General features: G+C 43.6%; 1 non-coding gene across 1 annotated transcript; it reads left to right on the forward strand.

Moving 5' to 3' along the window:
• Positions 1-12,446: 12,446 nt before the first annotated feature.
• Positions 12,447-12,536, forward strand: Trnal-uaa. Its single transcript is given in 2 exon segments — positions 12,447-12,483; positions 12,502-12,536. It is a non-coding gene; the product is annotated as a tRNA-Leu (tRNA).
• Positions 12,537-14,798: the final 2,262 nt, after the last annotated feature.

A 14,798-nucleotide genomic window follows, 5' to 3' on the forward strand; every position in this document is an offset into this window, starting at 1 on the left:
AAATTTTTAAACCAATCGACGTGAGAATATTCATAAAACACAATTGACAAAATCGACAAGGAGAGTTTTGGAATATCGGGTGCCGATTGACGACAGAAAATGAACAATTGGAAATCTGGAATTTAAATGTTAATATTGAGTGCAGTGTGACAGCTACGTGAAGTGAAATACACCTGATGATGGCCGATTGCGGCCGAAACATGTAGTGTGAAAGATGGGGGACAAGAACTACAATAAAGTGTTACATTTACGACGGAGTTTATATTATACATATAGAAGTGAATATATCATTCGTCTTACGTGGTCAGAGCTACTGAACGAATCGTTGGAAACACAAATCTCATATACAAAAGGCTGATAATTGCTGTTCTGTCGCTGTGCATATTAGCAGCCAAAGTTGGTAGCAGTTACAAATAGGAGCACTGCAGTGAACTATGTCCTTGAGTTACCGTATTTACGCATGTATAGGCAGCACATTTTTTGCCAAAAATTCAAGAGGAAAACTGGGGTGCGGCTTATATTCGAAATATTCGAAATCACACTTCATTTAAAAAAATTATATTCATAATTAGTAATACAGGGTGTAATACTCCTGAAATAATATTCCAAGAAAATTATTTTTTCTATAATTTCTGTCTGAAAATTGTGCTGCGGCCTATACACGCACGCGGCCTATACATGCATAAATACGGTATTATTGTAATGACCAACTATTGCAGAAAAGTTCACAGCGTTCAGACCGACTTTTGGGACCACCCAGCCTCACATCCAATGGACATCGGGGGGTCAAGTGGCCGAGGTTTGAGCCTCGCCATTCTCCCGATCTAGTGCCCAGGTTAATAATACCTCTTCATCGCCGACCACAGTGGCCGCTCGGTCTAAGGCAAGGGTCTCCAAACTACGGCCCGCGGGCCACATCCGGCCCGCGAAAGAATTGTGCAGAAATGCGCCAATTGAACTAATTTTCCATTGAGTACTCGTAAATGTGATTCTGAGCTTATTGACCTGACATGTTATCCTGCAGTTCAATGGCTTAGCTGTGGAAAGGTTCTTTCGCCCTTCTTTCAGCTCAGGAATGAAATTGATATATTTCTTACCGAGAAAACCATCACGAACCACTTTTATCAGATAGCTAGTGGCTTTAGAAATTAGCATTTTTTGCTGATCTGGTGAACCGTATGAACCATTTGAATTTAAAGTTGCAGGGTGAAAATAACTTAGTCTGTGATTTATTTGCACTTATCAAGGCATTCAGAGCAAAGTTGATACTTCTGGAAAGCCAAGTGAAAAATTGTAACTTTGTTCATATGCTATACTGTGCAGAGTTGCATAAAAAGGGTGAAGCAGAATTTCCTTCCTCGTTTGCAAATTTAGTCATTTTAGATTTGAAAGAACGATTTCGGAAGCGATTTGCTGATTTTGATTCCAGTGCTCATGAAATTGTATTATTTCAAAATCCGTTTGACTATGATGCTGCAGATGTCCCAAGTCAAATTCAAAGGGAAATTATTGAACTTCAGGAAAATTATTATATTAAAGACAAATACAAGGAAGTAAATTTGATCGAATTTTATAAATTTCTGAACTCTGAGCAATTTCCAAATTTAAAGAAATGTGCTTGTAAATTTATCTCCATTTTTGGGACGACATATCTGTGTGAACAAACTTTTTCCCAGATGAAGTACATCAAGTTGAAATACAGGGCAAATTTATCCGATGAACATTTAAAGTCGCTACTTGTGATTAGCGTTTCAAAATTTGAACCTCAATTTAATCAGATTTTAAGAATGAAAAAAGAGTTCCATCATTCACATTGTTTTATTATAATTTGTGATGAAAATATGAGCATTTGCTGCTACTGTCTGTTGTCATTAATATACGATAATTTATTCTCACGTACTTTGTATTTAGTTTATGAAATTCTGTGCTTTCAATAAAACTCATATACCTAGAGTTATTAATTTCTCATTTTATCCGGCCCGTTGAAAGTGCTGAATTACCTAATGTGGCCCGCGTTTCGAAAAGTTTGGAGACCCCTGGTCTAAGGCATGAACTGTCCTCGCTCGCTTGAACACTGCGATCATGGGTTCGAATGCCACTCAAGGCATGGATCTGTGTTTGTGTTTTTCGGTGTGAAGGTAGAGGTCTTGCGACGGGGAGTCCCAATTAAGGGCTATAGAGCCATAATAGTAATACCGCTTCACGGCTTGATGCTTAATTCAGCGCAGTACTCCTCATGAACAATAACATTACAGGCTCGTGTTCCGGCGGTACTCGAGTCGAATCTGGGCTGGGACAGCGGCTACCCTGACTGACGTTTTCGTGTTTTATCCTTAGTCTCTCCGGGTAATTTCCGGAAAAGCTCCTTGATAAGTCTCGCCCGCTTCCTACCATAGCTTGACGTAACCGACAAAAGCGACGGCTTTGTCTCTGTTCAGCGGCTCGTGGCTACACCCGTTCCCAGACCTTCTGGTTCGTGGTGGGTTCCTGCGCCCGGTATGAAGTAACAACATTACGGCTGTTAGCAACAAACTGGAGGAAGGGAGCACAGCGGCGAGGTCGATACGGTATCCGTCTGTCCTAGGTATGCTCGCGTCATGAGAAACTGGAACACGGCTTAGAGTCAACATTTTGTTTAGGTCCTGACTCAGGGGTCTCAGGCGTCTTAGGATAACGTTAAACTGCCTTAAGCGTAAATAGGAGAGGCAGAAAGGACAAGATAGTAAATTCACGTTTGTGAAATACTGAAGAGGAGAAAATGATAATGAAAAATAGATGAAAAGGAAAAGTCGTGGGAGAAGTGAGACACTTTATTTTGAAGGGTTGAAGGGGCCGGGGAGGAGCATCAGTTTCTTGGAAACTTCCCAGGCTCCGTTGATCGTCCTGCTGATAAGAACAGAACAGAATCTAAGACATTAGATTGGCTGGAAGTGGGCATAGGGACTCGTGTCAGGGTCAGAGTTACTTTACGCCTCAAAGATTACCGCCAATCAGGTCGTCTTGGTGTCAAGACTCTCGAGGATTACGATCAGAAATTTCTTTCTGCACCCGAATCCTTACGGGTTTAGTCCTATTCTCTCTGAGGAGAAGGTGGGTTTATCTCTTGTGAATAGGTTTGGCGTTTGTCAAGTGTACGTATCCCATGTTATTGAACATTCTTGCTCATGCACTATATACAAGTCCTGTGTCCTAGGGACTTGTGATAATGGCTGCAAAATATAAAGATGAGTCCGTACCTCACAGGAAACACGTTACGTCTCCGCTACAAAGCCCTACCGGTTAATGTTGTTTAGGGAAATAACCACTGTTTATTGTGAGAACCATACGGAACACACAAATACACTGTGTGGGCAGGCTGCAGAGTTCAGTTCGTACCTCACAGGAAACACATTACGTCTCCGGTACAAAGCCAAGCCGGTTAATGCTGTTTAGGGAAATAAACGCTGTTTATTGTGAGAACCATACGGAACTCATATGTGGTGCTATCCAAAAGTTCACGAAATAGTTTAGTACCGTCTGCGTTTCCGCTTGAATTTCCTCAACTGTATCAAATCTTCGCCCCTTAAACTTGATTTTCATCTTGGGAAAGAGAAAGAAGTCGCATGGAGTTAAGTCTGGCGAGTACGGTGGGTGGGGAACAGCTTCCATCTTGTTTTTAGCCAAAAATTCCTGCACAATGTAAGCCGTATGCAGTCGTGTGTTGTCATGCTGGAGTACCCAGTCTTTCGTGCGCCACGTCTCTAGACGTTTTATCCTCATGTCCTCCATCAAACGCCTTAGAACATCGCGATAGAACTCTTTATTGACTGTCGAACCAGGAGGGACGAACTCCTTATGAACAATCCCGTCAATATAAAAAAAACAGATCAACATGGACTTAATGTTGCTCTTGAATTCTCGAGCTTTTTCTGACAGAGGTGAAGAAGGGCTCTCCCATTGCGACGATTGCTGCTTATTTTCAGGGTCGTAGCCATAAACCCAACTTTCGTCACCAGTGACAACCTTCGAGAGCAAGGTTGGATCCTCTTGACGCTGTTGTTGAAGTTCCCTGCAGACTTCCACGCGACGCTGCTTCTGTTCATTTTGCAGCAGCCATGGCACAGATTTCGCCGCAGTCCTCCTCGTGTTCAGTTCCTCCGACAAAATTCGTTGACATATACCATAGCTTAGTCCCAAGGTGTTACAGAGGTCTTGGATGGTCAGTCTACGATCTTGCAGAATCAAATCCCTAACTTTCGCGACATTTTCTGGTGTGGTGCCAGTTGACGGCCGTCTCGAACGTTCGTCATCATCAGTCGATGTTCTACCATTTAAAACGCTTATACCAGCCGTAAGTTTGTGTCTGGCTTAAACTGTTATCACCAAAAGCTTGCTTCAACATTTGGTGCGTTTCTGTAGCGGTTTTCCCAAGTTTGAAACAAAACTTTATAAAGACACGCTGCTGTCTCAGGTCAGCCATCGCAAAACCGCAAAATCACAGAAACACAACAACGGAAATACGTTCACCAACAATAAACCCAACCACTCAACTCGACGCCGCTTGCCACACTGATTCAATAAGGGTGTGTCGGGAGACACCTAGCGGTATTTCGATGTACTCATGACCATTCGCGCGNCAGTCCTCCTCGTGTTCAGTTCCTCCGACAAAATTCGTTGACATATACCATAGCTTAGTCCCAAGGTGTTACAGAGGTCTTGGATGGTCAGTCTACGATCTTGCAGAATCAAATCCCTAACTTTCGCGACATTTTCTGGTGTGGTGCCAGTTGACGGCCGTCTCGAACGTTCGTCATCATCAGTCGATGTTCTACCATTTAAAACGCTTATACCAGCCGTAAGTTTGTGTCTGGCTTAAACTGTTATCACCAAAAGCTTGCTTCAACATTTGGTGCGTTTCTGTAGCGGTTTTCCCAAGTTTGAAACAAAACTTTATAAAGACACGCTGCTGTCTCAGGTCAGCCATCGCAAAACCGCAAAATCACAGAAACACAACAACGGAAATACGTTCACCAACAATAAACCCAACCACTCAACTCGACGCCGCTTGCCACACTGATTCAATAAGGGTGTGTCGGGAGACACCTAGCGGTATTTCGATGTACTCATGACCATTCGCGCGCAAAATTAAAATTACGGGAACTTTTTGATAGCACCACGTAAATACACTGTGTGGGCAGAATGCAGAGTTCAGTCCGTACCTCACAGGAAACACATTACGTCTCCGCTACAAAGCCCAACCGGTTAATGCTGTTTAGGGAAATAATCACTGTTTATTGTGAGAACCATACGGAACACATAAATACACTGTGTGGGCAGAATGCAGAGTTCAGTCCGTACCTCACAGGAAACACATTACGTCTCCGCTACAAAGCCCAACCGGTTAATGCTGTTTAGGGAAATAATCACTGTTTATTGTGAGAACCATACGGAACACACAAATACACTGTGTGGGCAGAATGCAGAGTTCAGTCCGTACCTCACAGGAAACACATTACGTCTCCGCTACAAAGACCAACCGGTTAATGCTGCTTAGGGAAATAATCGATGTTTATTATAAGAACCATATGGAACATACAAACGCACTGTGTATGCAAAGTTCAGAGTTTTGATTCGTTAAATGAGGTGATACTTAAAGAAAAATTGTGTCTAACCATCCGTGAATCTAATTTTTCTCTGTATATCCTTCTGTGCCTGTCTCTCTTTCCTTCCATGAATTTCCCACCTTTAATGGAGCGTTTTCCACAACAGCCTGCCACAGCATTCAACATACTCACAGCCTAATTCCTTATGAGACCTTTTTAGTACCACCCTGCCATTTATGTTTTGCTCTCACTGGCACACTCTTTCCTTCAGGCTTTCCAAGCAAACCAGTGTATCTGTATGGATTTCTCATCCCCGCAGTGTGTGATCCACACAGAACCCATCTCCTTTATTTGATCTTCCAAATGTCTGATGATGAGCAGTAATCATGGAGGTCCTCATTATATACGCCTCTTACCCCAGTTCTGAATATTCTCCTGCGGTGTGAGACGCTCCTGTAATGGCTTACGTAGCCCACATCAACATAACTTGGGGAACTGCAATTTCGCAGTTGACTTAGTGCCTCGAGCCCATCACCAAACCACTACACATTAGAGAGATAGCTGTCTTCTGGGGCATAACTATGTTTAGTGTGACACAAGCTTACTGACGTTTCGGAGAAAATACCACCTCCATCTTCTTGATGATTGCTTCCTGCTGATCGCTTGCATGGCTTACTCTTCGAGCCTGAAAATGGAGACAGTACGTTCCTCCGAAACTTCAGTAAATTTAAGCCAGACTATACGGCCTCACATTCCGGAAGGTATTTTTTTAGTCATCGCCATGACTACCACTTAGCCTACGTACCACACAGCAGTAGAGAACAGGTTGAAGATCGCCTGGATTGTGCGGCAACTTCTCCCACTGGGTTGTTAAGTGTGAGGACTAAACACAGTCTTGCCGGCGCTGTCCGAAGCGTACCTCGAGTAGGATTTCCTCGCGGTCATGTGACTACTACGCGCCATCTCTTCACTGTAGGTTAGACTAATGTTATGTACGAGTTTCTCATCCTCTCATGCGTGCTAACCCTTCCTCCCATTTCGTGTTCTTTGATTTGATGACCTTAGGCTGTGCACGTGGGATTTGAATTTCTTAAGCTGAACATTAAAACTGCGGTCTTCTGGGAAATGACGCCATGTAGTCTGGTATATCGGTGCCAGCGTGTCGGAGAAAAATACTACCTCCATTGTCAGGGCAGGGCAGTAAAAGTAGAGAGTAAACACAGAGAACCCTGAGTCTGAGGGTTAACCTGTTACGGACACATTTAGTCATCATTTCAGCGTAATACTGGAGCGACCTTCAATCCCTGTCACCAGAGCCCCCTCATGCCGCCCAAGAAAGATGCGCTGTAGCGTTTGGATTCAGTCTTAGTGCGGCCTTCAACTGAAGTGCATATAATTCATCCTGTCAACTTGTCTGTTCTCTCTAGTCCCCTGGAAATTTACTAGACAGAACTGGGTAACATTTTCCACGCCGCAAAAAAACTTTACAGGGACATAAATTTTGTAACACCTGCACCATAATGTTTTTTTTTCTACTGCATCACGAAAGAAATATTGCTGCAAACTTTATATCGAAACTTGTCTTGTTAACTGTTTCAAGTCGCCATGTTATTATATACATAAAGTAGCAGTTCTTCGCCCGGGGTTTGGTTTTTTCCTTGTCAGCGCCACACTATTTAGTACCTAAAGACTTAGTGAAGGATAAACATTTAAATTAAGAATAACATTTTAATATTGTAATTGAAAATTAAAAGTGAAAAAAATGTCTACTTCAGTAATTGCATATTGATTTAACTGCCGCGGCTGGGAAGAGCATGCAGTCAATTTCATATTATTTTTGGGTGTTCTCTGTTAGGTCAGTTGCAGGAAACCAGACATCAAAATTCCTCGACAGTAATGCCCTCCTAGTGTTCCTATCAGACTGCACAGTTTATTTCCCTGCTTATAGCAAAATCCACTTCCAACTGTTTTACACTCTCCGCCTCTTACTGCTTTTATTTTCTCTTGGCTTACATTTAACAGGAGGACGAACGTGCACTGCCTAAGAACCTTCATAGCGGGAAGCATAGGCCCTGGATAAATTCCATGCGGAATTCCACGCAGTCAGCTTGGCTTGCCTCCGTCTTTTCTCTCTCTCTCTCTGTATGCACACACACGAACGCTCGCATACACACACTAACTTCACGAAGCTGAGTCCTTCTCGAGAAGCCGCCAGTTGTGCAGCCACTCTAGAGGTTCCCAGCATTTTATGGAACCCGAAGGTTCATTACCCTGTTCACAAGAGCCTGTTATGCCCCAAAATTGAGATTAGAAAGAGGATGGTATGACCCAAAAAAGCCAGAGACTTGCGAAAAGAGTTTCGCAGCTATTACAGTAAATTGTAAACACTAGGACTGGCAATTCGGTGAAGAATGTAAAGTCAGCAGGTCTATGTAATCACAAAGCCAGTAGCTTACCTCACTCGTAACCTGGATTCAATTGCAAGAGACTGCTTACGCTGCAATTAGACGCAAGGGGTCCGCCCAACCACCCATGAGAGCCAATGAGGAGGTTATTATGAGGATGGAGGACACTGAGGGGGGAGTCACCCACCCTCTTTCGGCGAGGCTGAATCAGCGAAATAAAACCATAAATTAGGGAATTTCGGGGGACTTGAGAGCATGTTCTAACAGAATATTGAGTTGTCAGCCGGAGGCTCTCGACGACATGTATTCCATAAGAGGGTGGACAACGGCAGTAATCTACATTTGTCTTGCAAGTACGTCTTTTTGCTCATATACGCCATGCTATTAAAGGTTGTGTTAATTCCAGTGTTATTGTGAGATAATGAGGCAGTATCCAGTGAACCAAGTGAGAGTCAGGGTAGAACAGGGTAGGAATGTATGTACAGTAGCAGACGATGATAGGAGTGCAGTTCAGGCACCTCCCCTTCACAACTAGGACGGTAGAATGAGTGCAGCGAGATATGTCATGTAACGGATAAGAGCAGGCCTTTTTATTAATGTATTTATGATTGTAAATAGACAAGTGTACATAGTGGAGAATGTACGCAGGGAGTTCTGATTCGCCCATTAGTAACCATCCTGTCCTCAACCCAGCCCGAGCTCCCCTAGCCAAGACCGCCGACGGCAGCCGAGTGCAACATAGATGTTAGCGAAAGAGAATAACAGACGAAAGTGATTATAAGTTCTCACCCCCTCCCCCTGAGGTGTAACAGAGCCTTCCATCCATTCTCATCCCGACCAGATCAATCCAATCCATACCACTCAATCCTATCTCTCTAAGATCCATTTTAACATAATCCACCCACCTGCGCCTTGGTCTTATTAGTGTTTTTTTCCTTCTGGCTTTCCTCAGTATCATACATGCATTTCTCTTCTCCCCCATTCGTGCTACATTCTCTGCCCATCTCATCTTCCTTAACTTTATCATTCTAATTATGCTTCGAGAAGACTAAAACTTAGGGAGCTCCTCATTATGCAGTTTTCTCCAGCCTCCTGTCACTTCATCTCTCTTCAGTCCAACAATTCCCCTCAGCACCCTGTTCTCAAACACCCTCAGTTTGTTTTCCTCCCTTAATGTTAAAGACCAAGTTTCACGTCCATACAGAACCACAGGCAAAATTATAGTTTTGTATATTCTAATATGTATGTTTTTGGTCAGCAGACGAGAAGACAAAAGGTTCTGGACTGAATGGTAGCAAGCATTACCCGAGTTCAATCTCCTAATTTCCTCCTAAATCAGGATTTGATTTGTTATCATCGTTCCCAAATATATGAACTATGCCACATTTTCAAAACATCTGTNCGCGCGCAGGCCAGGCGACGCTATCACCCCCGTGCTCAGCTCCCTTTTCGACAGACTACTGAAATCAGTAGAGGTAGGCTAGTGTCCAGTGATGGACAATTGTGAGCACAGCAAAGATTCTTCTGTTTCATAAGACGTGAGGTGTTTCTTGCCTGTCTGAGTGACTTTCAGATTTTCAGGGAGAAAGCTGCTCTATTTTCTTCGGATTCTTGATACTGGAACCAACCGAACCGACTAGCGGAGTGGATGGCATGTTCCATATGCAGGATGTTCTGGGTTAAAATTGCAACCTGAGCACTGACTCTCATGGACGGGCTGTTGTGAACACGATAATCAACCATCGAGTTCCATAAAAGGCGGGGAATTTCTGGACACGGTTAGCGATTGTTAGCTTCTCAGGAAGGATTGTACTACCTGGAACTAATAATAATTTATGGAATATGGCCAATATATTTATTAGAAGTACAACCCCTAATATTTAATTACGGAAGTCGTGCACTTTCTGGTGCGCTGGCCAAGGAAAATATCCAGGAATTCACAATGTCTGTCTAAGTGTCAATCTCTGTTTCTCTTTACTCACATATGGCAAGTCCGAAGCCGCTAAAAACTTTATATTCCGGACTTTTATCAAAATCGCGAGCATATTCAGATTTTGGTCAAAATCGGCCAGCAGTGACGGGCCCTCCAAATCTTTCCGCATGCAGATTGCGCGTAACACACTGAGCAAAATTTTTCGAACAAAATTTCAGCGGAAAATCCGTAATACTTTCTATTGCCTACAAAGTTAATTACGAGTTCTGTTTCCTGGGACATAACGCCATGTAATCCATTGAGAGTCAACCAACGGTTCGGAGGAACACGTCGTCTCAAGCTTCAGGGTCGAAAAATTAGCCAAATAAAAGACCAACCTGAAACAAGTAGCAAGCAGGACAGAACACTTCATAACCACCGCTGTGAGAACCTCAGATCCCACACGGCGCTATATCCCAGAAGACAGAACTCTTCATAACTACGGCTGTGAGAACTGAGATCCTAGACGGCGCTATATACCAGAAGACAGAACTCTTCATAATCACCGCTGTGAGAACCTCAGATCCTACTCAGCGTTATACCCCAGAAGATAGAATTCTTCATAACCACTGCTGTGAGATCCTCAGCTCCTACACGGACCTACATCCCAGAAGATAGAACTCTTCATAACCACCGCTGTGAGCACCTCAGATCCTACATAGCGCTATATCCCAGAAGATAGGACTCTTCATAACCACCGCTGTGAGCACCTCAGATCCTACATAGCGCTATATCCCAGAAGATAGGACTCTTCATAACCACCGCTGTGAGCACCTCAGATCCTACATAGCGCTATATCCCAGAAGATAGGACTCTTCATAACCACCGCTGTGAGCACCTCAGATCCTACATAGCGCTATATCCCAGAAGATAGGACTCTTCATAACCACCGCTGTGAGCACCTCAGATCCTACATAGCGCTATATCCCAGAAGATAGGACTCTTCATAACCACCGCTGTGAGCACCTCAGATCCTACATAGCGCTATATCCCAGAAGATAGGACTCTTCATAACCACCGCTGTGAGCACCTCAGATCCTACATAGCGCTATATCCCAGAAGATAGGACTCTTCATAACCACCGCTGTGAGCACCTCAGATCCTACATAGCGCTATATCCCAGAAGATAGGACTCTTCATAACCACCGCTGTGAGCACCTCAGATCCTACATAGCGCTATATCCCAGAAGATAGGACTCTTCATAACCACCGCTGTGAGCACCTCAGATCCTACATAGCGCTATATCCCAGAAGATAGGACTCTTCATAACCACCGCTGTGAGCACCTCAGATCCTACATAGCGCTATATCCCAGAAGATAGGACTCTTCATAACCACCGCTGTGAGCACCTCAGATCCTACATAGCGCTATATCCCAGAAGATAGGACTCTTCATAACCACCGCTGTGAGCACCTCAGATCCTACATAGCGCTATATCCCAGAAGATAGGACTCTTCATAACCACCGCTGTGAGCACCTCAGATCCTACATAGCGCTATATCCCAGAAGATAGGACTCTTCATAACCACCGCTGTGAGCACCTCAGATCCTACATAGCGCTATATCCCAGAAGATAGGACTCTTCATAACCACCGCTGTGAGCACCTCAGATCCTACATAGCGCTATATCCCAGAAGATAGGACTCTTCATAACCACCGCTGTGAGCACCTCAGATCCTACATAGCGCTATATCCCAGAAGATAGGACTCTTCATAACCACCGCTGTGAGCACCTCAGATCCTACATAGCGCTATATCCCAGAAGATAGGACTCTTCATAACCACCGCTGTGAGCACCTCAGATCCTACATAGCGCTATATCCCAGAAGATAGGACTCTTCATAACCACCGCTGTGAGCACCTCAGATCCTACATAGCGCTATATCCCAGAAGATAGGACTCTTCATAACCACCGCTGTGAGAACCTCAGATCCTACTCAGCGTTATACCCCAGAAGATAGAATTCTTCATAACCACCGCTGTGAGATCCTCAGCTCCTACACGGACCTACATCCCAGAAGATAGAACTCTTCATAACCACCGCTGTGAGCACCTCAGATCCTACATAGCGCTATATCCCAGAAGATAGGACTCTTCATAACCACCGCTGTGAGCACCTCAGATCCTACATAGCGCTATATCCCAGAAGATAGGACTCTTCATAACCACCGCTGTGAGCACCTCAGATCCTACACACAATTTATTCTCTGCGCGTATGACGATCTTCAAGGTAATTAAATTAAAGTGAAGGGATGCGCCACAATTGCAGGGCTACACGTACATTTCCTAACTTGTTAACATTCTCATATACGGAGATAACAAAGCAGTACTGTGCTGATGTCAGAGACATCTTCTGTGTATGGCGGAACTACTGTTACACATTAGACATATGCACTCTTATACATGTAATCAGCCGATTGTACTTTCAGATATATCGGGACATATATAATATTTATTATTAATAATACTATATTGTTTTAATAAGTGTTAGGTTGACCGAGTGGTTAAGGCGCCAGACTTAAGATCTGGTTTCTGTGGGAATTCTGGAATTGTGGGTTCGAACCCCACACCTAGCAATTTTCTCTTTTTTTAATTCAAAACTATAAGTACTTTACGGATCTCAAAAACTTGTTATAATACTAAAATTTCTGCTGACGAAATTCAGTGTTGAGAACAGGGTCCACGGAGCAAATACTATTTGAGAAGCCGACAGTCTATCAGCTAGTAATGAACATTAAAGTAAAAAAAAAAAAGAACCTTATGTATCTTAAAAAGACGGACAATTTTTCATTAGCTGAGCCACTGTTGGCTTCTCAAAGGAACTGTGTTGCATGGAATTCGTTTTATATGTACGAGGCTTTGTCTGTCGGTCTGAAAGGAAAAGTACAATGAAGGTGTTTCAGAAGAGAGTCAAGGGAGTATATTCGGACCGGAGAGAGAGTTAAGAGGTTGGAGAAAGTTACATAATAAGGAGCTTCAAGATTTGTATTCTTTCCAAGTATAATGAATTGACCAAATCAGGGAGGAGGAGACGCACACATCGCATCACATGGAGTTAGCAATTTTTAGGTTAGTGCTTTATAAAGACAATAGGTGACATATGTATCAGTTGTTTTAGTGTTAAAATTATTCTTCTATTCTGCCCACACAGTGTACTTGTGTGTTCCGTATGGTTCTCACAGTAAACAGCGATTATTTCCCTAAACAGCATTAACCGGTTGGGCTTTGTAGCGGAGACGTAATGTGTTTCCTGTGAGGTACGGACTGAACTCTGCATTCTGCCCACAAGTGTATTTATGTGTTCCGTATGGTTCTCACAATAAACAGCGATGTGAGGGAGAGAATTGGATTCGTCTGGCTGAGGATAGGGACTACTGGCTGTATCTTGTGAACATGCTAATAAAGCTTAGGGTCCCGTAAAATACTGGGAATTCCTTGAGTGCCTAAGCGACTACTAGCTTCTCAAGAAGCATTCAGTTGAATGGGGTTAATTATGGGTGTGAATTGTGGTCTATCCTACGAAAAGAAGAAAGTAATTAGTATTGTGAACGCGCGCTTAGCAGAATATGGTCTTTTCTGCAAATATTATTGAAGTGATCAAATTTAAAAAGGACTAAATGGACTGGACATATAGAACGCACGAGAAAATTCTAAACATATATGAACAAATAATATTGTGACGAATATGACCATTGCTGGGCAATGGTTCGGTAAGCAGGTTCCCGCGGCAGATCATAGACACGAAATAGTCCATTGCTGGGCAATGGTTCGGTAAGCATGCTCCCGTGGCAATACATAAACACAGGAAAACAGAATAACGGAGGAACTGTTCGCCGCGAAGTTATAAAAGTTAGTTCAGTTCATTCGCGAGTGAGCAGTGATTCTTCACTCGTCGCAGCAGAAGAGAAGACACTCGTGGTCCAGTAAGGAATGAGGCGAGTCCAAGGAAGTCGTTGATTGGGAGATGTTATGATTGGTTGTAATTGTAAAGAAGTGCCAATAAATCCAATTATTCAATCCACTATCCGTTATTATTAGTCGCGGAACCCCGGACACGTGACAGTATTAAAGCTATACTAATGCAACACCCGTTTAAAATTCAGGGCGAAGTCTCGTCACGGTTGACAAGGATAAAACAAAAAACTTCGTGACCTTTAGTCCGCAAGTGAACTAGACAGACCTAGCTGCCGCCGCTTGTCAGCGAAGTTAGTGTCAACTTTCGCGGATATGGGGTGTCACATGGTCAGCGCAACGAATCCCCACGGCCGTTAATCTCGTTTTCTAAACCGGAGCCGCTATTTCCTTCAAATAGCTCCTTAATTATCATCACGAGCCTGAGTGGACCCCGTTCCAGACCCACTACATCTCAGAAAACCTGGTAGCGCTGGGAATCGAACCCGGGACCTCTGGATCTGTAGGCAGGAACTCTGACCACTAGACCACAGAGGCATCCAGTTGACAGGGATGTCGAACTTAAAGATACAACTCAATACGCTTGGATTTGAGGTTGTCAAAGTGGTAGTTATGAACTGTACTGATTTCTGAAAGGTGACGCCGTGTAATCCGGTAGAAGCTTAGAGACTTTTCGGAGGAGCTTACTCCCTCCATCCTCAAGATCGAAGAGTAAGACAAAGACGCCAACAAGAAACAAGCATAACCATAGAAATTTGCCGACGTTTCGTAAGATATTACTGCCTCCATTTTTTAGGTTAGAAGAGTAAGCCAAGTGAGCAGAGAAAGGCCTGCTTGATGATTCAATCTTGCCAGTTGCTTCGCTTACTCTTCGACCTGAAGATGGAGGCAGTAGGATCCTCCGAAATGTACTTGAAGTAATACCA

Source organism: Cryptotermes secundus, unplaced genomic scaffold (genome assembly GCF_002891405.2).
Source record: "Cryptotermes secundus unplaced genomic scaffold, Csec_1.0 scaffold343, whole genome shotgun sequence".
In the NCBI taxonomy this organism is placed as follows: domain Eukaryota; kingdom Metazoa; phylum Arthropoda; class Insecta; order Blattodea; family Kalotermitidae; genus Cryptotermes; species Cryptotermes secundus.